Raw genomic sequence first — 23396 nt, 5'->3', positions numbered from 1 at the left:
TTTATTTTCAGACAATTATCAAAGTTCAGGTACTCACACACAATCAACTTCGCTCTCCAAACTTCCAGGACCTGTTCAGATTTGCTTGGACTTATGCAGGATTTGACGGTCTACACACGGAAAAATTTGAAAACGTTAAAAACATGTTTTGACGGAGCACATGGAAAAGTGTGCGACTGTGAAACTGTTGGATTCATTTGTTGCAGTTTATGTGACAAACTCTTATGTTTTCATCACTTTTTTGGGAGTAATTCTCACATCCACAAGAAAACCTAAATCGGGCAATTTAGAAGAATCTTTTTACCCATTCGCCAAGCGTACAAGTTAGGTGGATCGACAACATATTCCTGTCATGTGACACACATGCCCTCACCAGTGTCATATAGAATATATCAGACGTGTTTTCCTGTGGAGGAATCGGTTGACCTATGACCTTGCGATCAAATGTTTTCGGTTCCCATTGGAGAGACACGTCCTTTTGTCTACTAATCGCACAGTTTTGCGGTGCGGTCGCAAAACACAGACACTAAACTTATTACAGTAAACAGAGACGTCAATGAAGGAATGGACAGATCATAACTTTGCGAAAATAAAGAAAAACTTTTCACTTGAGGGGAGACTTGGACCAAGGACCTCTCGTTTCGCAGCTGCTCACGCTAACCACGTGACCACGGCGCTCCTGAGTTCAGATCATCCTTGATGTTGCCTATCTTCGCATGGACTATTCAGTTTGTATATTTTGCTTATTTTTTCATAGTTCCACACAACTTCTTCCTGTTTTCTCGATTGATCTGTGTTCAATTTTTTAAGGCCTATCCACTGTGCCAACTTATAACTAAATCTGAGGGGGGTGCAATGGGGAGGTTCCCTTGTAAGCAAAGAAGGGAAAGCAGAAAAAATGTGAAATTTCGGTAAGAATTTGACAGAACTCTGGAGGACTTAATTTTTAAAAAAGGCATTTGTATTAGACGACATATCCTCAGAATAGTTGTGGTCCTTGGGAGAACATAACATGACAAAAAATTCCATTTGGCATGCTAGATATACTCTTGTGAGACGGACAAAATATCTTCAGACTTGAAGAATGCAATAATTCCTGTTCCAGAGGAGGAAGGTGCTGACATTTAAATATTACCAAATTATCAGTTTAATAAGACATTGTTCCAAAATACTGGCACTAATTTTCAGAAGAATGGCAAAACTGTTGGAAGTTGACCTTGGGGGAGACTAATTTGGGTTCCAGAGAAATTTAGGAACATGCAAGGCAGTATTGACCCTAAGACTTCTCTTAGCAGAGAGACTGAATAAAGGAAAACCAAAGTATATAGAATTTATTGATTTAGAACAAGTTTTTTACAGTGTTGGCTGGAATCCAGTCTTTGAAGTTTTGAAGGTATCAGGGGTAGAGTACAGGAATGGGAAGGTTACCTACAACTTACAAGAAATCGAGACAGCAGTTATAGGAATCGAAGGACATGAAGCAGAAGTTACAGTTGGAAAGGGATTGACACAGGGGTGTAGCCTGTCCTCTATGTAATTTAGTCTGTGCATTGAGCAAGCTGTGGAGGAACCAAAGTGAAATTTGGAATTAAGGTTCAGGGAAACAGAGTGAAAAGTTTGAGGTTTGCTGATGACATTGTCATGCTGGTAGAGATGGCAAAGCACTCTGAACATCAACTGAACAGAATGGACAGAGTCCTGAAAAGGTAAGATAAACATTGACGACTGGAAAACAAAGGTAATGAGATGCAGATGTATTTCACCAGGAGATGCTGAAGGACTTAGATTAAAAAATGAGACTCTAAAAGTAGTACATGAGTTTTCCTCTTCGAGCAGCAAAGTAACTGATGATGGGTGACAGGAAGATGTGAAATGCAGACTGACAATAGCAAGAAATCGTTTCTCAAAAACAAAGTTAACATCGAATATAAATTTAATTGTTGAAAACTTTTTGAGGCATTTGTCTGTAGTGTATCTTTGAATGGAAGTAAAACATGGACAATAAACAATTCAGACAAGAAGAGAATAGAAGTTTTTGAAATGTGGTGTTACAGAATAATCCCTATGAGAAGATACTCAGTGAAACTGGGGAGAAAAGAAATTTACTGTAGTTAGGTAGGTAGATTTGTGCAAGATGTGTAACAAAATACTGGAAGCTGTCACTGCTGTTCTTACCACCCTATAAAATACAGGTGAGAATTAATGCACGTCAAGAACAACTGAATTAAATTTATATACTTTATTTGTGTCCTATTCCAACTTTTTATTGCATGAATGTTTTTCTTTTGCTTCCTGTCAAACCAAGGGCAATACAGTATGCTGCCAGAGATGCTGTACTCAGTGCCACAATTGAAGTGATGGCCAGCGATAGGGATATCCTGCTGGTGTTGTGACAAAACTCTGGTTTTCAGTTTGCATTAATTGAACCTGTTATGTTTAAAAAATTAAAATAGATAGAGACTCAAAATGTGCTGTTGCCTGCAAATAAAGTCATATATCACTTTTATTGCTTTCGTAATAAAAGTGTTCTGATTTGAAAATTAATTTTACATCATATTTACTTCTGAAATGAAGATATCAGTCTATTTTTAGAAGAAGATTATATAACAGTTCAAATTCTGTATGCACATGTATTTCTATTTGTACAGCATAAGATTTTTGCAGCTTTTCACGTAATTTGAGATTGCTAACACAGTCTGAGACAATTGAATGTGAGTACAAATGTTACCAAAATACATCATCTTATGATTATCATCAAATTGTAACTATTAGAAGAATCAAAGAAATATTCCACAAATACAGATTTGATGTGGCTTACTTTCTGGTTAATGGAATCCAAGTACAATCAAAGTGATTAACAAAAAGCCAACCTCTTCAGAACAGAAGCATAACACAAGCACAACTAGCATCGAAAGCTTGTGGTGGTCCGAAGAAAGATTTGATATGTTCCAGTTGCCATCATGGTAGTTTTATCATCTTAACTTACTGGTGCAGCAACTGGGTTTATAATGATATGGCTTGAGCATTCATTGTTTATTATTATAGTTTTGCTTGTATGTGATTGTTTAAAAAACATTGTAGAGTACCAATGCAAAAGTGATGACTTGTGTTAATGATTTGAGCAGCGAAGATAGTACCTGCATCAGTGGATGATAGCAGTGGCAGTTTGAGTGGTACAGATACTACAAACAGTGGAAGATGGCCACGAGAGGTTAAAAAGACCATCTGAAAAAATTATTAAATAGTTACAAGTAATGCTATTGCTATACATTTATTTGTGTTAAGTAGTTCCAAAAAGGTTTAACATGGGTCTTGTCATTAGTTACGGTGAAGGAGTCGTACTGGACAGCCAAATTCACACTGGGGAGTTCTCAGTGTAAGTATCATGCTGACAGTTATAGTAAGCTTTGGGTCCAATAGTCATAGTGGAACTTGCAGTGGTAATAGAGTTTTGGTACTAATAGGTCAGAGCGAGTGCTGGCCCAAAATAGTTGATTTGTTTAGCTCTGTGAATCTCTACATCTGAATTACTGTTAAGCAGTTCCCATGGTTAATCACTTAATTGCTAGTGAGGGAGATCTGGCTAAGTATTGGTGCAAAGAGTGGACTTAAATAATTTGTGGAATGATAAAAATACATATTTCATTGAGAGGACTGTACTGAGACCAAGCACTTGTTGATTCATTCTTGGATTTAAACTCAAATACTGGTCATACAGTATGGATTGTCCATAAACAGTCAAGATACTTCCTCTAATGGTACACAGTAATCTATTGGAGCCATTTATACAAGCATGTCACGCTATTATTATTACTTTCTGATTTGAAGTGGTAAGTGACCATTAATTAAATTAAAAAATGGTAGTGGGGCACAATTTGCCAATCCCAGAGGAGGCTTAATTTTGCTTGAATTGTTTAACTTCATGTCCCAAAGTAGTGGTGGCATGTAGGATTTTTTTTTTTTTTAATTATTATTTTGGGTAACAGGATTACTGGCACTCTTCCAATGCTGTAGAGTTCTTGATGTAAACGGAAAAGGCAAATACAACTTTTGTATATTATCCTGAAATAAAGGAGTTCCTGAATATTATCTGTGTCTACATCTACACACTGTAAGCCACTTTGTGGGGCGGGGCAGAGGGTACTTCAGGTACCAGTGTCACTTACCCATTTTCCCGTTTGAGTTGCCTCTGGTTCATGGAAAGAACGATTGTTGGTAAGTCTATGTGTGGGCTTGAATCTCTCTGATTATACCTTTGTGTTCTTTTCACAAGACATAAGTGGGAGGAAGCAATATATTGGTTGACTCTTCTAGGAATGCCCCTCCTCGCTGACCCCAAGTTAGGTTGATGAACAGGCGGCAGTTTCCATGTGGTGCTGCCTTTCGTTGCTGAGGCCAGCAGCCTCTGTAGACCATGTCAGTGGTGCTTCAAGTTGTGGTTGTGATGATAGCTCCACATGTGATCGTAGTGGCAGCATGTGCACTACTTCCCTTGGCATCATGTAGGCATGGTGACCTTTCATCATACTCGTATCACTGCAATGGGACACAAAGGTGGCTGTACGCAGGGAATGAATCACTGCACAGGGACAGCAGTTGCCTGGCAGCTGGTGTGGCACTGAGTCCCATTAGGAACACAGCTCAGAGTCAGCAGGTGCAGATGGCAGCTGTAGTTTCACATTTCCTGGTTATGTAGTTTCAGTTACTTGGTATGGGGCCTGGGACTGAGTTAAAAACTTCTTCATTTTTCCATTTGGGGTATAAGGGCTTAACAACCTCACCCACTGGCTCACTTTATACTGAGGTAATGACCCCATTCATATCATTGCCTTTTCCTGCTTCTCTAACGCCTTAGGATTCCCTTGATGCACCTTCCTTCATCTTGTCTTACCATTCTAGCAAACTCTTTTTTTAACTCCCTCTCCTTGCCATCTACTGGTTAATTATGGATACATCAAATACCTGTGGCATCATCTTCCCACAAACCACCTTGAATGATGACAACCCTGTACTTGTGTGTACTTTGTAGTTGTATGCTCTCACCACAAAAGGCAGATACACATTCCAATCTGAACAGTGTCAGTTCACGTAACAACTTAGCATCTTCCCAATTGTCTAATGCACTCATTCCATTTTACTGTTAACTTGTGGGGTAAGTGGACTGGTTCTCAATTTTTTCACCTTCAGTAACCAACAGAATTCTTTCACCAGTTCGGACATGAAGTTTGTCCCCTGATCAGTAACGTAGTCTCTGCCATCCCGAACTTCAATACCCACCTTTTCACCAACACTTGGAGTGTGACTGTGATCACCTGTAGGTCCAGCACCAGTACCAACTTGATGTAATGAGAAAAATGGTCTATTAAGGCTAGAGTGTCTTTAGAAAGGTGCAAATGTTGACCATCTGACTGGAATACTGAATATGAAGTCGTTGATGACTGCTTGGATATCCAATTCATCCAAAACATCTCGGTGGGAATGAAGAACAGCGAAGTTGTTCAATCGCTTCTGTCCCATTGTTGATCGGAGGTATGACTTCAGATGTCTAAGGGCACTAAATGACCATTCTGCTGCTGCTATCGTGATAGGAACTACTTGAGAAGCTTAATGCACTTCAATACTTCACATAACATTTCTCCAACTGCAGGCTCTTGTGTAATGTACTTTCTTACATCACGCATATTTTTTAAGACCAGTAGTTTTTATTGGCGATATCAGCTAACATATTGAAGTGTAAGCGCAGTCTCTCATTGTTTAGGTCATTTTTTAAAAACTCAGTTGATTTTTCCAAATTTGTTTCACTTTTGTTTACTAAAAGCTCAATTGCAATGACCTGTGTGAGTCCAGTTGAAGCAAACCACTCAGTAATGCAAGATTGCACCATTTCACAAATTTCTAAGTAAATAGCTTTGTAGTATTCCTTTGGGGTTTTTAAAGTATGCGGTGAACTGGCTTCATTGTTTTCATACTTCTTTGGTATACTTTGATTCTGAGGAAGTGAAGGATCATCAACTTGTGAAGGTTTTTCTTTTAAACACAATTCCCAAAAGTGTTCAAAATTATCACGCCTTCCATTCAATATCAAAATCAAGCCCTCATATATTTTTTCCAGATCAGCGACCCTCAGATGAGGGCATTGAATTTTTTCATTGACATCCTCTACTGGATTCATTGCATGGCAATAAAGACATAAAAATAAATAAGTCTTGAATTGTAACATTGGCTCAAGGTAGCCTGCACATTTGTAACCTGCCTCTGTTTTGTCCTACGCAGAAAATTTTTCAAGAAACTCTAGAAGTTCTTCAAAGTTTTTCAATATTCTCAAGATACAAGAAGCTCACATAGTCCATTGAGTTGAGCAAAGGGGTCGTAAACCAGCTTGGTCATTGGCACTCTCACAATGTATGCATCTGAAAAGTCCCATCCTTACGGTGTTTATTAAGTCCTTGGCTAAAGCCATAATATCCCTCATAGACGTAAGATGGCAGAGACTGTCTACAACTGCCTAGTCTAAACTGTGAGCAGTGCAGTGCACATAACGTGCACTTTTGGTTGTATATCCAAAACTAACTTTTTTAGTCCTTTGAACTTGCCTCTCATATTCGAGGCACCATCATAGCACTGTCCTCTGAAGTTATCCATTGATTATCAAGATGAGCAAAATTGTCTTTTAAAATACTAAACAGAGTTTGTGATTTGGTGTTGTGGGTCTCGTATAAGCCAATAAAGTCTTTGTTGACAATTAAGGAATCATTGACAATATGAATACAAAATTACACTTGTTCATGAATCAAAGAATCACTTGTTTCGTCAACCATAATAGAAAAATGTTCAGTCTTCTTTATTGAAGCCAGTACCTTTCTCAACACAGACTTTCCTAGTAGATCAATGATCTCATTGTTAATATTGTGAGACGTCTGCTTATACCCCGAAACCCTAACCAATCTTTAAACTCAGGTATGTCATTCTTTTGGAGTTTCAACAATTGAAAAAAATTTGAGTTTACATCTTCATGCCCTCTAATTGCTAGTCCTTGATGGCATAAAAATTGCATGGTAGTAAAAATTGCCTCAAGAGCTAAACGGTCTTTCTTCATATCACCATCTAACTGTTCATTCAATTGGGAGGCCACACTTCGGTTAGTGATAGAATTTAGTTTCAGAAAACCTCCTTTATGCGTAAACGTATTTTCATGAAGACGGAATTTTTCCATAGCCTTTGTCCAGTTAGAAAACCTTACGGAAGAAAATGCATTTTCTTTTTTTGAAGAAAATTGTAATAGATTTTTAGCATCTGCCTCTTTACAGGTTATACAAAAAACTTTTTTGGTAGATGCTTCATATTCTAGCTATGTATATTTGATCAACCAAGACTTCTGAAATGATCTTCGGTGGCCAGAGTGGCCGAGCGGTTCTAGGCGCTACAGTCTGGAACCGCGCTACCGCTATGGTCGCAGGTTCGAATCCTGCCTTGGGCATTGATGTGTGTGATGTCCTTAGGTTAGTTAGGTTTAAGTAGTCCTAAGTTCTAGGGGACTGATGACCTCAGAAGTTAAGTCCCATAGAGCTCAGAGCCATTTGAACCATTTTTGAAATGATCTTCCCTTACCAGGTTTTCCAGGTTTTGGCTGTGAACGGTTCTCATCTGAAGACAACAAAGCAATTGACGACACAATAATTGTTGGAGGTTGACTTGCAGTATCGTCAACTTCCAAGCGCGCCTTTTTGGTAACAAATTTATCCATTGTAAACTTAATTCACAATACACTAAGAGACTAAAGTAAATGAGTAAAATATAGTCATATAAAATAGTCCACTAGACACTAAAGTTGGAACACTAAACATGTCTGCGGCATGCACTCAACGAAAATATCCACGCTGAATGACTGCAGCAGCAGGGTGGGATTTATATAGCCGCGGCATCATAATGTCTCGAAGCATCAAGGCGATGCGAGGCGGAGGGTTCCAGGCACTTCTGCTCCTGCCCTTTTGATGTCACCGTGACCTCAGCACTGGCCCGCCAGCACCAGACTTTACCCAAAGGTTCACGCACCGTGACAAATTCTAAGTGTGCCTGCAGCACCGTAACACTATCATGACTCACACCACTCATTTTCAGTTAACCTTCTTACTACTGAAATAATTATTTGTTTTAACTTATTACTGAATGTATTTTAAAAGGTAACTATTGTCAAACAAGGAAAATAAAAAATTCAAACATAATTTTGTGATTTTCAAAGCATAATATAACTAATAATTTTTCTTAAATTATTGTGGGGCTCTGCCCTGCCAAATGGATTTTTGAGGCCCCTCAGGCCCAGTGGAGTCAGCACCTGTGCCTGTATTACACCTACTTTTTTATACTAAGCCTGTCTGCATTGGCATGTTTCTTTCCTGGTTTGTGGATTACTTGATACTAAAATTCACTGAATTTCAATGCTCACCTTGTCAATCTACTGGGTGGGTCCTTCAAACCAAGTAACTGCTTCAAAGCAGCATGATCCATCACTACGTAGAACTCTCTCCTATACAAGTAACACCAGTAGTACGTTCCCCATATATCAAGCTAAGCATTTCCTTTTTTCTTGTAGAATAATTATTCTTTGCTGTGTTCAACTGCTTTGATGTCCGTCCCCAGTAGCCGAGTGGTCAGCACAACAGAATGTCAATCCTAAGGGCCCGGGTTCAGTTCCCGGCTGGGCCAGAGATTCTCTCTCCTTAAGGACTGGGTGTTGAGTTGTCCTAATCATCATTATTTCATCCCCATTGACGCGCAAGTCACCAAAGTGGCATCAGCTCGAAAGACTTGCACCCAGTGAACGGTCTACCTGACAGGAGGCCCTAGCCACATGACATTTTATTTAATGCATAAGGAACAGGATATTCTTGCCCATCAGTCTCCTGGCTCAAGCTACACCCCAGAGCATGATTCAATGCACCATATGATAATATGAACTCCTGAAAGTCTTTAAACACTAACTCCGGACTCTATGTTTATATTCTCTTCACCTCGGCAAATGCTTTCTGGCATTCTTCCAACCATAAAAATTTAATTCCCTTCTTCAGCAACTGCCTGGCAATGACTGCAAATCCCTTCATGAATTTTCTATAATAATTTGTGAGACTGACAGAAGCTTGTAATTCCTTCGTTGTTTGTGGTACTGAAAAGTCTTGCAGTATCTGTATTAACCTCGGATTGGTCCTCACACCAACCTTACCAATGATATGGACCAGATAGTAAGCATCTTCCAGCGTAAAACTACATTTTAGCGTTCTGAGTGTCAAATGGGCAGCTTGTAACCTGAAAACGTTGCCTATGCTGTTGCGTATCCCTTGAAAAGGTGATTGTATCATCAAGATACATGAGGCATTGACACACTTTCAGTCTCTTCAGAACTCTGCCCAGCAGCCCTTGGAAAGGGCCAAAAGGCATTATTATACGCTGACAGTGTTGAAAAAGCTGTTTTCGGTCTATCTTACTGGAGCAACTTCTAATTGATTTTATCTATTTCTTAAGTCCATTGTCGAGAAGTACAGGCTGTACTCTAGGTTCTCTATCATCTCTGTGATGTCTGGAATTCTGTAGGGATCTCAGTATTCAGGTAGCGGTCCCCAAGGGGGCCTTCAGCCAACTGTTGGTTTATGAATTCCACCAAAACTATTTGCAGCAATTGTGGGTTTCTTTATGGCTTCCAATACACAAGGGCTTCATTTACCGTTCGAATCCATTTTTGTATTACTGGCATAATGGGCAATGGCCCTTGTGGGGGGGAAAAAAATCTTTAATTCCTAGCAACAGGTCCCCCATCTGTGTCCTATGCATTCCCCTGAAATGCTTCAGTTTCTCACAAATTGCTGTCCTAACAGCGTCTTATGCTTCATCACAGCCCGAACTGCCTGCATGGCAATCTTCCTCTTCCAGAATCTCTAATTTAGCTAATAACGATCTTTTTAACAATTTGACTTTTTTGGCGCAAAAATCATTCACATTGACAGGTAGTACTTTGCCTCTGTATCTCCTTTGTATGTGTAAAGTACTATTTTTCATCGAACAACATGCTGTATCCAATATTCCAATAAGCTCTTGTGGTTCTATCTTTCACAGCCTGTCACCTGTCAATTCAGGCTCCATATTCACCCATAGTGACTTTCTGGTGCCTCATGACACACAATGTGCAAATCAAGCTTTAATGTCATTGCTCACAATGTAACTGAAATATCTTGTAATTAGACATTCCTCGTGGCAGACCAACTCTGACAATGGTTTCCCCCAGTTGGAGTGTCTTCCCACTCAGTTCTATACGTCATTGGAAAGTCAGCTATGGGATGATGATGACACAGAAGGTCAAAGCCTTGAATCACGCTGAAGCCCTCACATACATGAGACACCACGTCTTCACATTGTTTAAACCTGGTAGCTTTGAACAAAAAACTCAGCTCGCTTCATATATCACTATCCCCTAACCCACTTATAATGTTGTGGTTGCAATGCCTACTTCCTGCCTGTCCTGTAAAGGCCCCCATTTGAAACAAAACTTTATATTTCTTATCATCTTTCACAACCATTATGGCACATTCCATCTCTGCATTTGTTCACATTGCATTTACTTTTAATGGGAACTCCTGCCAGCAGCTCTGCTATTCCCTGGTAAGTTTAACGGATTCTTCCTTCCCCCTGGACCACCTCTATTACCACCCCTACACCCTTATTGGTGACCTACACCTCCCCTGCTACCACTCCTGTTAACTCACTGGACACCTATAGTAACTCCAACACTCCTTTGTGGCTGGTAGCACTGCCTCCATCATTTCGCATTTGATGCAAATAAAAGTCTTCGATCTCTCACCCCTGTCAATCTAACAATTTCCTTGCATTCCACTTCTAACCTAACTCCAGCGTGGGGATCCTTAGGTGCTCCCGTATGCACCCTCACAGGCATCTCTAGAGACAAACCCTTCAGAGAAGCATCAAGTGCTTGCTGCTTGACCTTCTGCAGCACCACTTTGTGCATCTCATTGTTCTACAATAACTCATAGGTGTGACCATTCAACTTCCTAATTGTATCTGCTAAGTCCTCCACTGCTTCATTCTACCTCTTCCAGGAGGCACCGCCATCATAGCATTGTCCATGCAGGTGGGAGAGTTCGTGTGCTACACTGAAGTTGGGAGTTCTACCAGTGGTAGCTTAGCTACTGGTGGGTCCTACCTAGCTGGACAGGTCTCAGCAGAGGAGCCAGACCAAGTGTGCCTTACAATGACCTAGCTTTCTTTTCTTTCCGTACCCATCCCTACTTCCTTCCACCACAACCTGTCCCAGGGGCAGAAAAGCCTCAGTAGTTTTTGTTTCTCTAGTCATCATAGTCACTATGCCACTGGGCCAAGATTACAAAGCTGTCAGGGATCGTATGATTGTTGTTGTGCAAGAACATTTACACATAAAAAAAATACATGCACTGTCGTCTTTTGGAGGATAATATCACCAGTCCAATATAGGAAAGCCCTGCGGCGATCAGCAAGTTGCAATGGGAGCAGGACTGTCTAAACTGGAAGCTCTTAGTGACAAACCGACACGTGGGCGGCAGGTGTGTGATCGCCATTTTGCTCGAGAAGGCTGTAGAGTAAATTGTGTGCTATACCTGTGACTGAGCAGGCCTATTCAGGATCAACTCGCTCACCCTGCATGGTGAGGGGGCTTTAAAAGGTGCCCGAAACGTAGTCAGCCTAACCAATCAACTACCTGACTGGATGGGCAAACCATATGTGCTCAAAACAAAAAGAAGAAACAAAACTTAAATATTGCTACCTGGAATGTTTGAACTCTTGTTAACTCAGACAAAAGCAACAGACCAAAACCAAGAGCATCTATTGTGGAGCATGAACTAAAAAGATATAACATCGATATTGCTGCCCTCAGTGAAACAAGCCTTGCGGGCGAGGGTCACCTTAAGGAACAAGGTGGAGACTACTCTTTCTATTAGAAAGGGAAAGATGAAAATGAGCCTTGTATCCATGGGGTAGGGTTTGTTGTAAGGAATCAACTTGTAGATGAACTACCCTCTGGATTAAATGAGATACTTATGACCATCCATCTCAAACTCGTGAACTGCCAAAAGGCTACTATATATGCGCAGCAACTCTAGATTCAGAAGACAGTAAAAAGGAAGAGTTCTACAACCAGCTAGACCGACTCTTATCAACCATACCTCAATGAGATAAAATTCTTCTACTAGGTTGTCAGAGACTATGCCCTATGGAAAGGCGTCATTGGTAAGGAGGGTATAGGCAATGGCAACTCCAATGGAACCCTTATTGTGACTAAATGCTCAGAACATGATCTCGTCATTGACAACTCTCTCTTTCGACAGAAAAATAAGTATAAAACTACATGGCAACACCCCAAATCAAAATAGTGGCATCTCACAGATTATGTGATTTTGCGGTCTAGAGATCAAAGTGATGTGATGATCACAAGAACTGTAGGTCAGGCTAATGACTGCTGGACAGATCATTGAATGGTCAATTCAGTAATGGCTCTGTAAGTGCCACTCAAGCAATTGAAGCAAAAGAAACAAACAAAACATCTGCTAAATCTCGAATAACTAAAAGATAAAGAGGTCCAAATAAGTTCCAGAACATTGTGAAGCAAAAGTTGCCTGCTAAGTATCCTGATAATGTTGAAGAACACTGATCAATACTGAAAACCATCATGCTTTCGGTTTGCCAAGAATCAAATGGATTCATCAAAAGAAAACATCAAGACTAGTTTGATGAAAATGAAGATGAATTTCAAAGCATGTTAGGTAAAAAAAGAAAGGCCGACAACACCTGGCAAAATGATCCAAAAACAAGCTTATCTACATGCCAAAGCACATGTTCAAAGGAAAACTAGAGCTCTCAAAAACCAGTGGTAGACTACAAAATCAACCAAAATGGAAAATTTAGCAGCAACCAACAACTCCAGAGCCTTCTTCACTGCCACAAAAGTGATCTATGGCCCCTCCAAAAAAGGCCTAAACCCCCTTCTATCTATAGACAGTACACAACTTTTTAAACACTCAGTATCTACTGGCTCTTGGTGCAAGGAGAACTTTGAAGAGCTTTTAAACAGAGATTCAGAGGTGCATGAGGACATTTTTACAAAAATACCACAAAAACCCATTCAAGAACATATGAGTGATGACTCTTCCCTTCAAGAGGTTGAAAAAGCTATCCACCAACTGAAGAATGACAAAGTCCCTGGATTGGATAGAATCCTGGCCTGGGCTATTTAATAATAGTGGCACCAAATTGATCAGAAACTTTCACATCCTTATCATCAAGATATGCAACACTGAGACAATACTGCAGATCTACGTGACATCGCCCTACTGTGGAAACTACCAAGGAATATCATTACTCTCAACAGCTGGAAAGATCCTTGTCAGGATTCTCTCTAACAGACTACTTCCTCTGGCTGAAAAAATCCTATCTGAAACTCAGTGCAGTTTTAGACCTGATCGAGGCACAGTGGATATGATTTTCAGTGCAAGGCAAATGCAAGAAAATTCCAAATAACAGAACGAACCCCTGTACATGGTATTCACAGACCTTGCTAAAGTCTTTGACTCTGTTAATCAAGAAGCACTTTGGAAAATTCTGGCATCAAATGGATGTCCTGAAAAGTACATCAAAATACTTCGGCATCTACATGACAACATGAATGCCTCTGTCCCTGCCGGCAATGGACCCAGAGAAACGTTTAAGATTATCACAGGAGTCAAGCAGGGATGTGTTATTGCACCTAGCCAATTCTCGATATTTGTGGAAACCATACTTCACCTTGTTAAGGAAAACCTACTGTTGGGTGTTGAAATAGCTTATAGGACCAATGGTAAGCTATTCAGCCTTAGCAGACTCTGAGCTAAAAGCAAAATAACTATGACAGCTGTCATCGAACTTCAGTACAGTGATGATAATGTTATCTTGGTAAACACAGAGGAGGATCTACAAGCTATCCGAAATGCATTCAGCCTGGCATGCAAATCCACTGGTCTAGAGCTTAACACAGACAAGAAAGTCCTCTATCAACCAGTCTCAAATTCCACTGCAGCAGCTCCAGTTATCACAATTGATGGAACACCTCTAGAGGTTGTAGAGTATTTGCCATACCTGGGAAGCCATCTTCTGCAAATTCAGATATAGATGCAGAAATTCAACACCAACTGGAGTGTGCTATACTGCATATGCAGTATTTTTAAAAGAGTAATTAATTACCAAGATTTGCGTGTTAAAACTAAGCTTACAGTCTACAATGCCATTATCATGCCTACACTTATTTGTGGATGTGAAACCCGGACCACCTACAGGTGCCACTTAAAGTCCTTAGAAAAACACCACCAACACTGCCTAAGGAAAATATTGTAAGTAAAGTGGCAGGATCAGCGAATGAACAACAGTATTTTGGAAGAAACCAACTCCACCAGCATTGAAGCAAAAATTGTCAAACACCAACTTCGCTGGGCAAGACATATCGACTGCCTGCCAAACTCTCATCTCTCTAAGCAAATCATGTTCTCTCAATTGAAAAATGGCCAATACAATCAGGGAAGGCAAACAAAACAATATAAAGGTGCCCTCAAATCAAATATGACAAAATGTCTAATAAACACAAATGATTGGGAAACTGCAGTCCTAGATAGATCCAAATGGTGACAAATTGTTCACCAAGAAACACTTATTTTGAAAAGCAGAGACAATTGCAGGAGAATAGGAAGAGAGATTGCAGAAGAGAACAAGAGCTCTTGAGAGGAACAAACCTGTTACACCATTCAGTCAACACCAACTGGGTATGCCATTACTGTGCGAGAATCTGTGGCTCCAGAATAGGACTATTTAGTCAACAAACAATCCACAGATAACACTACAAAAGACATTTCATAATCGTCAACAAGTAAATTCCTACAATGATGATTATGTTGGTACCTTCTGGACACTATACCAAACTACTCCCAAAAAAACTGAGCACTATTCTGCTTCTTGTACCAATGTTCCAACTCCTGTCTCAGTTGATCAAAAATCTTTGGCTTATGCAATGCTCTTGTGCATCTTACGAACAACTTCGCTTCCCCCATCAAACACAACCTCACAATCTGCAATAAATGCTTATCTGACCAACTCTTTAAGTTAGCTGATGACTTAAGATCTTCTACAAGTGCTACCACATCCTCAGCTGCCCTGTCAGAGAAGGGAGAAACAAGGTTAGCAATATCTGGATTCACCCCTAGAACATGAGACCTGAACAATTCTGTTTCTTGATCCTTCTCTGCAAGTGAATGATTCACAAACACGTTATCCTCTCTCATCTGAGCTACCTGGTTCACTAACAACTGCAAAGCCTTCTCACTGGCGACACCTTGTGTGTCTGACTTTCCTCTGCGTCTGCCTCACTCATTTCCATGCCTGATGAAAACACAGAGAAATAACAAAACTCATACAGACACATTGAAGAACCAAAGAAACTGGAACACCTACCTAATATCGTTTAGAGCCCCCAGAAGCTTGCAGAAGTGCTGCAACACAACATGGCATGGACTCGACTAATGTCTGAAGTAGTGCTGGAGGGAATTGACACCAGAATCCTGCAGGGCTGTCCATAACTCGTAAGAGTACAAGGGGGTGGAGATACCTTCTGAACAGCACGTTGCAAGGCATCCCGGATGTGCTCAATAATGTTCGTGTCTGGGGAGTTTAGTGGCCAGCGGAAGTGTTTAAACTCAGAAGAATATTCCTGGGGCCACTCTGTAGCAATTCTGAATGTGTGGGGTGCTTCATTGTCCTGCTGGAATTGCCCAGGTCAGTCAGAATGCACAACGAACATGAACGGATGCAGGTGATCAGATAGGATAATTAGGTATGTGTCACCTGTTAGAGTCTTGTCTAGACATATCAGGGGTCCCACATCACTCCAACTGCACACGTCCCACACCATTACAGAGCCTCCACCAGCTTGAACAATCCCCTGCAGAGATGCAGGGTCCATGGATTTGTGAGGTTGTCTCCTACACCTCCACCCACTCCACACAATTTGAAACTAGCCTCGTCCGACCAGGCAACATGTTTCCAGTCATTAACAGTCCAATGTCGGTGTTGACAGGCTCAGACGAGGCATAAAGCTTTGTGTTGTGCAGTCATCAAGGGTACACAAGTAGGCCTTCAGCTCGGAAAGCCCATATCGATATGTTCGTTCGCATGTGTTGGTTCGCATGCTAACACTTGTTGATGGCCCAGCATTGAAATCTGCAGCAATTTGCTGAAGGGTTGAACTTCTATCACATTGAATGATTCTCTTCGGTCATTCTTGTTGCTGTTGTCTCAGGATCTTTTTCCAGCCACAGTGGTGTCGAAGATTTGATGTTTTGTCAGATTCCTGATATTCGCGGTACACTTGTGAAATGGTCATATGGAAAACTCCCCACTTCATCGCTACCTCATAGATGCTGTGTCTCATCACTCGTGCATCGACTATAACACCAAGTTCCAACTCATTTAAATCTTGATAACCTGCCATTGTAGCAGCAGTAGCCAATCTAAAAACTCCACCAGATACTTGTTGTCTCGTATAGGTGTTGCTGACTGCAGTGCCAGCAGCAGAGGAAAATAAGCATCTCTCAAAAGATTAGTACGAATTGAGAAAAAACACATTTGAAGAACACAGTTTTCTTTATTCACTTTATTCATACACATCTTTCAAACATTGGATGATATTAGTTTGTGACTTTCCAGTTTTTGTAAGGCTTCACGTTTTAATCCAGTTACGATCCTGTGGAGTGCCTATGTAAACATAAATATACGACTGCCTGTTTGCATATCTCTGTATTTGAATATGCATGCCTATAGTAGTTTCTTTGGCACTTCAGTGAAGAACAGGTAGTGACAGAATTCTCCATCAACATACTTCTTCAGTCTAATAGTGAGCCACCTGGATTGTGTACACTGTCTAGCTGTGTGCCCAAAACGATTACATGTGAAGCAATTCACTGTTACCGATTCAGAACAAGGGGGAGAGTGCCCAAACATATTAGAATGAGTACAAAGCCAAAGCACCAAACATTCATATCTAAAATTCCTCTTAAATTGCAATAAGTCAGCTGGCTCCCTCCGGTCTTGTACTTGCAGTACGCTATGTTATAATTACACCCCCTAAACTCCAACCCATGACTACCACCACACAAGAGCAGAAACAGTCTCACTAAGTGTAACTAAAGATACTGCAGGCTGTGGCTCAGACAATGCACTGTGGGGGTGGTACCCCTCTGCTGATGATTGATGCGATATTGATTCTCCTGACACCAGTCTGCAGCATCAGAGGGATGGTGACAGAGATTAGGGCATCTAAGGGAAATTACTGTTAATAACTACAAAGAGCTTTGTTTGGTTTGGTATGTGGCATAGTGAGGCAGGCCCACCCCTCCTTGCTGAACATGACTCTCAGTGATGAAGAAGCAGCAGCTTCCACTTGTTGGTGCTGAGCTCTTGACTTGCTTGGCTGAGTCTGCAGCCCCTGCGGGCTATAGCCATTGATGTCAGTGGCGCATCAAGTTGTGCTGTGATGGCGCTCCACTTGGGAGATGGCCCCCTTAGCTCAGCACACAACCGCAGTGGTGACGTGTACACTACTTCGCTCAGTGTCACGTAGGCTTGGCAGCCCCAGTACCACTCACATCACTGCGAAAGAATGCGAAAGTGACTGTGTGCAAGGTACAAACTACTGCACTTCGACAGCAGTTGGCTGGTGTTGTGGCGTTGAGTCCTGCTAGGGATTCAGCATTGGAGTCAGCAGGTGCAGTTGGCAGTAGTCCCTTGAAGGACGTAGTGCACATGTCAGTTGCAGTACACTCTCTGAATTTTAACAGTAACCATAATGTGATGCAGAACACCTCTCTTGCAGTGTCTGCTACTGGAGTTGGATGAGCATCTCTGTGATCCTGTCGTGCTTTCCAAATTAATCTATAATGAAAGCTGTTCCTCTTCTTTGGGTCTTCTCTATTGCCTACATCAGTACTGTCTGGTACGGTTCCCATACTGATGGGCAATATTAAAGGTCGAACTAATGGTTGGTAAGCTATGGTACTTCCATTGCTGATAGACTAAATTTGTTGAGGATTCTTTCAATGAATCTGTCAGGCATCTACCCTATTCATGATTAATTTTATGTGATTGTTACACTTAAATCACCCAAACGCATACTCCTAGATATATTTTGAAGGTAATGCTTCCAGCGACTCTTCTCAGTTTTGTTATCATACAATAAAGGGTGTTTCTAACTATGTACTTGCAGTACGCTGTGTTTGTTTATTCGAGGGTCAATTGCCGCTCTCTGCATCAAGCATCGATCCCTTGCAGGCATTTCTGGATTCTGCTACAATTTTCAAGAGCGATGACTTCTCTGCCTACAACAGCATCATTTGCAAAAAGCCTCATGTAACTTCCAACGTTATTTACTATGTCATTTATATATATTGTGAAAACTAATGGTCCTGTAACACTTCCCTGGAGCATGCCTGAAGTTACTTTTATGTGTGAAGACTTCTGTCCATTCTGAATTGTCAGAAAATTATAAAAGTTACTTGGGTCTCAAAAAGAAAATAGTAATAAAATTAACTTGAGGAAACGTAACTTCAATAAGTTTCAAAAATAAAAGTAGATAAAAAGATTTTAGTAATGCTGCTGGTTACTTTAAGGAAGGAAATAATACTCAGAAATGCAGTTATACAATAAAACACCCAATTTGACGCTATTATTTGAGTAGAATTTTATGCACAAAATAAAAAAAGTAAGGGAATATATTAGCCTTATAGTTGCAGAATATTTACAGAAATATTTCATAGTAAATATTTTGAAAAATTATATAAATAAAGCATAAAAGATATTGATTTTATATTGGAACAGAACAGAGATAGAACGGTATTGACCAAAACTGTATCGCTAGCTCAGTTTTAAATTATCTCTATGGTTTAAATAGTTGACATTGATTTATAATTTAAGGAGAAACTTGGCCATTATGTATTATGAACTACTAAGTAAAACAAATTCCTTGCGCAATAGGTTTGCACAGAATTAATCAACTTTGGTTGACAGCAGGCTGTTTGTTTTTATGCTCATGGAGCGATTGCCACATTAAGATGTGCTGTCTCATTATGAGATAATTCTAAAAATAAACATTAAATATAATTCATAATTGGATAATTTCCAAGAATGATTACTTATTGAGCCTGTGGGCCCCAAACAATATATATTGAATATGTGACTCTATGTTGACAAAACGGCTCTGTTGACGTAAGTTATGGATACAGTTTCCAGCATTCACTAGAGCATTGACAAAAGATGAACGTTTACTAAGTTAAAATTAATTACAAATGGAAAGATTAACTTTTCTTTCTTCATTTGTCAGCCACGTCTTCCTCATGCACTCTTCCTCCTGTTGTATAAGCAGCTGGCAACAATCCTTTTTTCCCAGAACCCAGGTACACACTTGCTCTGTCACTCGTAAATATCAGGAGAGTATAAGGATGGTCAGTTTTTCCACACAACCACAAGTTGTGGAAATATAAGCATCTGAAGAGGCAGAGTTCAGTCCCTATCTTGTGACTGTCCGTACTATTTTACAGATTTCCCCAAGCGTTCGATGTTCTTTGTGTAAACAGATAGACCATTTGATGACACAAATCCAATAGAGTGATTCACAAATTTATGCTGAAATCCTTCTTTCTTTGAGGTGTTATATGATTTAAAGCCATCTACTATCAGCTTCATGGCTGTCATCAGAGAGACTAAAGTTTTCTTCCCCCTGACGTTGCAGTATTCTCTGACAGTACCGCCAAACACCCAAATATGAGTATGTTCAATTTCAGTTTTAGTGACCTTCCTGCATAGTATTTACTAGTAGCTATTCTTGTACTTTGACAACCTTGTTTTGTCCACCGATTAGAACACTCTTTCGTCACTATGACATAACACACTCCTCTGCAGAAAACGTAATACTCACACACATGGTGTTCATGGGAAATTGTGTTTCAAAAGCTGTTGCTTGTAGCGGATAGTTTCCTATCCTATAAGAAATAAAATGATGCTCTTCTCCATGGATAACATGAAAACGTCAAACCATTTGTTCTGTTTTATATCACAGGTGTTCTCTCTTGTGGCAATGGGCGCAGTACAATTTCAAAGGAAAAATCAGCATCCGCACCTTTCTTGAGAAGTTTCATGGAGTTGAGTTCATGACATCCTACACAACATCTGCTGTCCTCATTTGGAAGCAATCCAAAGCCTGAACAATACTTGCAACAGTTTCCCACACTACATAGCTGACTAATTAGATTTCGGTAAGTGAGACTATCTGCACTCGAAACTGCAACGCGTTCACTCATTGCTATTCACTACAGAAAACTGTAAAACTATGTTCGCCTGGAAACAGGGGCAATGGCAAGAGGAGGGCTATAGCCCCCCCCCCCCCCCCCCCCTCGCCCCAACTGGAGTATGATATTACACTGGATAAAATGACTTCAGAAATCAGTGAATATATTACTTCCATAGATTAATTTTTTTATAATTATGTAGCAATATAGGTTGCAGTGTATTTCAAACACATTTTAACAAAAGAATAAGAGCGGCAAATGGCTTTCTATCTAAATCAAAATCTATCTAAATCATTTAACTTAAAATGGGTGTCTTGTTATTTATTAATATACATTGGATGTATATTAATGTATGAGTACCACTTACAATAATCAAGAAAGCTAAATATGCCGGGTATGCCTACCAACACTTAAATTACTGACCCCAGACAAAAACTTCGAAATCGTCGGACATCTGGGTCAAATCGTATTATTTTCCCAGGCACACACATTCTGTAGACACTTTTTTACCCTGAACTCCAAAACAGTTACCAAAAATTACTTTAAGCAATACCAAATTTTACCAGTTTGTCAGTGGAGGACCCCAACTCTCCTTCTGTTAAGCAATATTCCATATTCCCAGTCCCCCCCTTGACCAACTTCTAGAATCATCCCTGCCTGGCAAGGAACTAAACATTTACCTTAACTCGTGCCACCAGAGTCATGTGGTCAACATTTGAAACCACATTCAATATATATTGCTAGAGGTATGCACATTCAATAGGCAGTCATTCTTGGAAATTACCCTTTACTGACTATTATCCTCTTCTAAATCTCTATATACGAGGTTTGGAACTTAAATCATCTTCTTTTCCTTCACCATTTGTCCCGCGTGCCTGCAGGGTCTGCTATATGGGTCCGTTGTCTCCATTTTGCTCTATCACATGCTGCATCTGGATGGATGTTCACGCATTTAAGGTCTTTATGAATTGTATCAACCCAACATTGCTTATGTCGTCCTTTGGGTATGTTGTTGACGACTTCAAGTGTGTAACCCACCTTGGCAATAGAGTCATCAACATCCCGTAAAACATGCCCAAACCATGGAAGACAACTCTCACGCATCTTGTCTTGGATCAGTGCAACACCGAACTGTTTCCTAATGCTGTCATTAGAAACGTGATCTAACTTAGTGAGGCCCACTGTCCATCTTAGCATCTTCGTTTCCATTACACTTAGGCGGCGTTCTGTCTCAACTGTAGGCGACCAGCACTCACAACCATACAAGGTGACTGGTGGATGACAGTGTGATAGATTTTTGATTTTAAATTATCTTTCATCCTGTGGTCACAAGTGACTGGTTGTTGTTTGCCACTTCACCCAGGCTGCCTGAGTTCTGATGTTGACCTCTTCGGTGAGTCGGCCGTCGACGGTGATCGTGGAACCACAGTACATACACTTACTCACACAAGTCAGATCTTCACCGTTAATCGTGATGGTTCCTATTTCATGTCTGTCTGATGTCAGGTACTCGGTTTTCTTCAAACAGGCACAAACCGTATTGCACCAACCAGTCACTCCATTCTTGAGTTAGACTCTGCAGATCAGTCTTGTTTTCTGCTGCCAGCATCACATTGTCAGCATAAAGTAGGGTCCATAGTAATGGCCGGTGCAGGTCAGCTGTCACACTGTCCATCACAAGAATGAACAGAAGTGGTGAGAATGCAGAACCTTGATGGACACCGACTGTAATGGAGAAGTCCTTGGATAGTCCTGAGGTTGTACGGACATAACTTCTCAGCTGTGCATAAAGTAAATGCACCCAGTTAATAAGCTGCTCTGGCACATCATGCTGTCGAAGTTCTAGCCAGATGAGACTGTGTGACACCCGATCAAAGGCCTTTTCAAGATCCAGGAATGCTAGATGCAGTGGCTTGGCTTTCTCATGATGTTTCTTGACTAAGAGTCTTGCAGTGGGTTGGAACTTAAATAGTGGCAACTATTTATTCAAAAGCGATACAAAAGAGTTACATATTTGCACCTGTTACTGTCCTTCAAAGTAGTCACCAGCGTTGTGTAGAACCCATTGCCAGTGATGTGGAAGGCGTAGTATACCTTTGTTGATGGTATGAATGGAGCGGTTTAAAGTTATGGTGATTCTCATGTACGACTTGATGGTGTTATCCTAATCGATTACATTCCTCCATGCAGACCGTCAGCGCACAGTATTACTGTTCGCTTTTGGAGCACCATCTGCGACCAGCTTTGCAAAAGAAGCGACGACACTTTGTGCGCAACCCACCCATCATTTTGCACGACAATGCGCGGGTGCATACAGCACAAGCTGTGGCTGCTCTGTTTGGTTGATGGGACAGGGAAGTACTGTATCATCCACCATACTCCCCCAATTTAAGTCTTTGTGACTTTTGATTTTATTCCGAAGATGAAGGAACCACTTCATGGCATTCACTTCAGAAGTGTTCCAGAGATCTGACAGGCAGTAGACCGCTCCGTTTACTCCATCAACAGAACAGGCTCTGATAATGGTATACTGTGCCTTCCACATCACTGGCCACGGGTTGTACACAATGCTGATGACTGCTTTGAAGGACAGTAACAGGGGCAAACATGTAACTCTTTTGTATCGGTTGTGAATAAATAGTTGCCACTATTTAAGTTCCAACCCTCGTATAAAAGGCAATGTCCTGACCAACCAACCAACTGACTGACTGAGTAACTTATCATCACCCACCACAAATTGCTAAGTGTAGATACTTTAAATTTGGAGAATATGTGGATCTTATACTCTAGGCGTCATTTAAGGATTTTTAGAAATTCCGGCACTAAGGGTGTGAAATAGGGATGAAGGTTTCTTTTAAAAAATGTTGCTGTTAAGGGAGTTTTGAAGCTAGACCTGCAAAAATTTATATTTGGTTTCTCAGTCAGAAATAAAGAAATACCTGTTACAGCATTTTTTTTTGGAAATTTAACCCTATAGGGGTGACATAGTGGATGAAAGCTCTT

Source organism: Schistocerca piceifrons, chromosome 4 (genome assembly GCF_021461385.2).
Source record: "Schistocerca piceifrons isolate TAMUIC-IGC-003096 chromosome 4, iqSchPice1.1, whole genome shotgun sequence".
In the NCBI taxonomy this organism is placed as follows: Eukaryota; Metazoa; Arthropoda; class Insecta; order Orthoptera; family Acrididae; genus Schistocerca; species Schistocerca piceifrons.
This window is presented reverse-complemented; position numbering follows the sequence as displayed.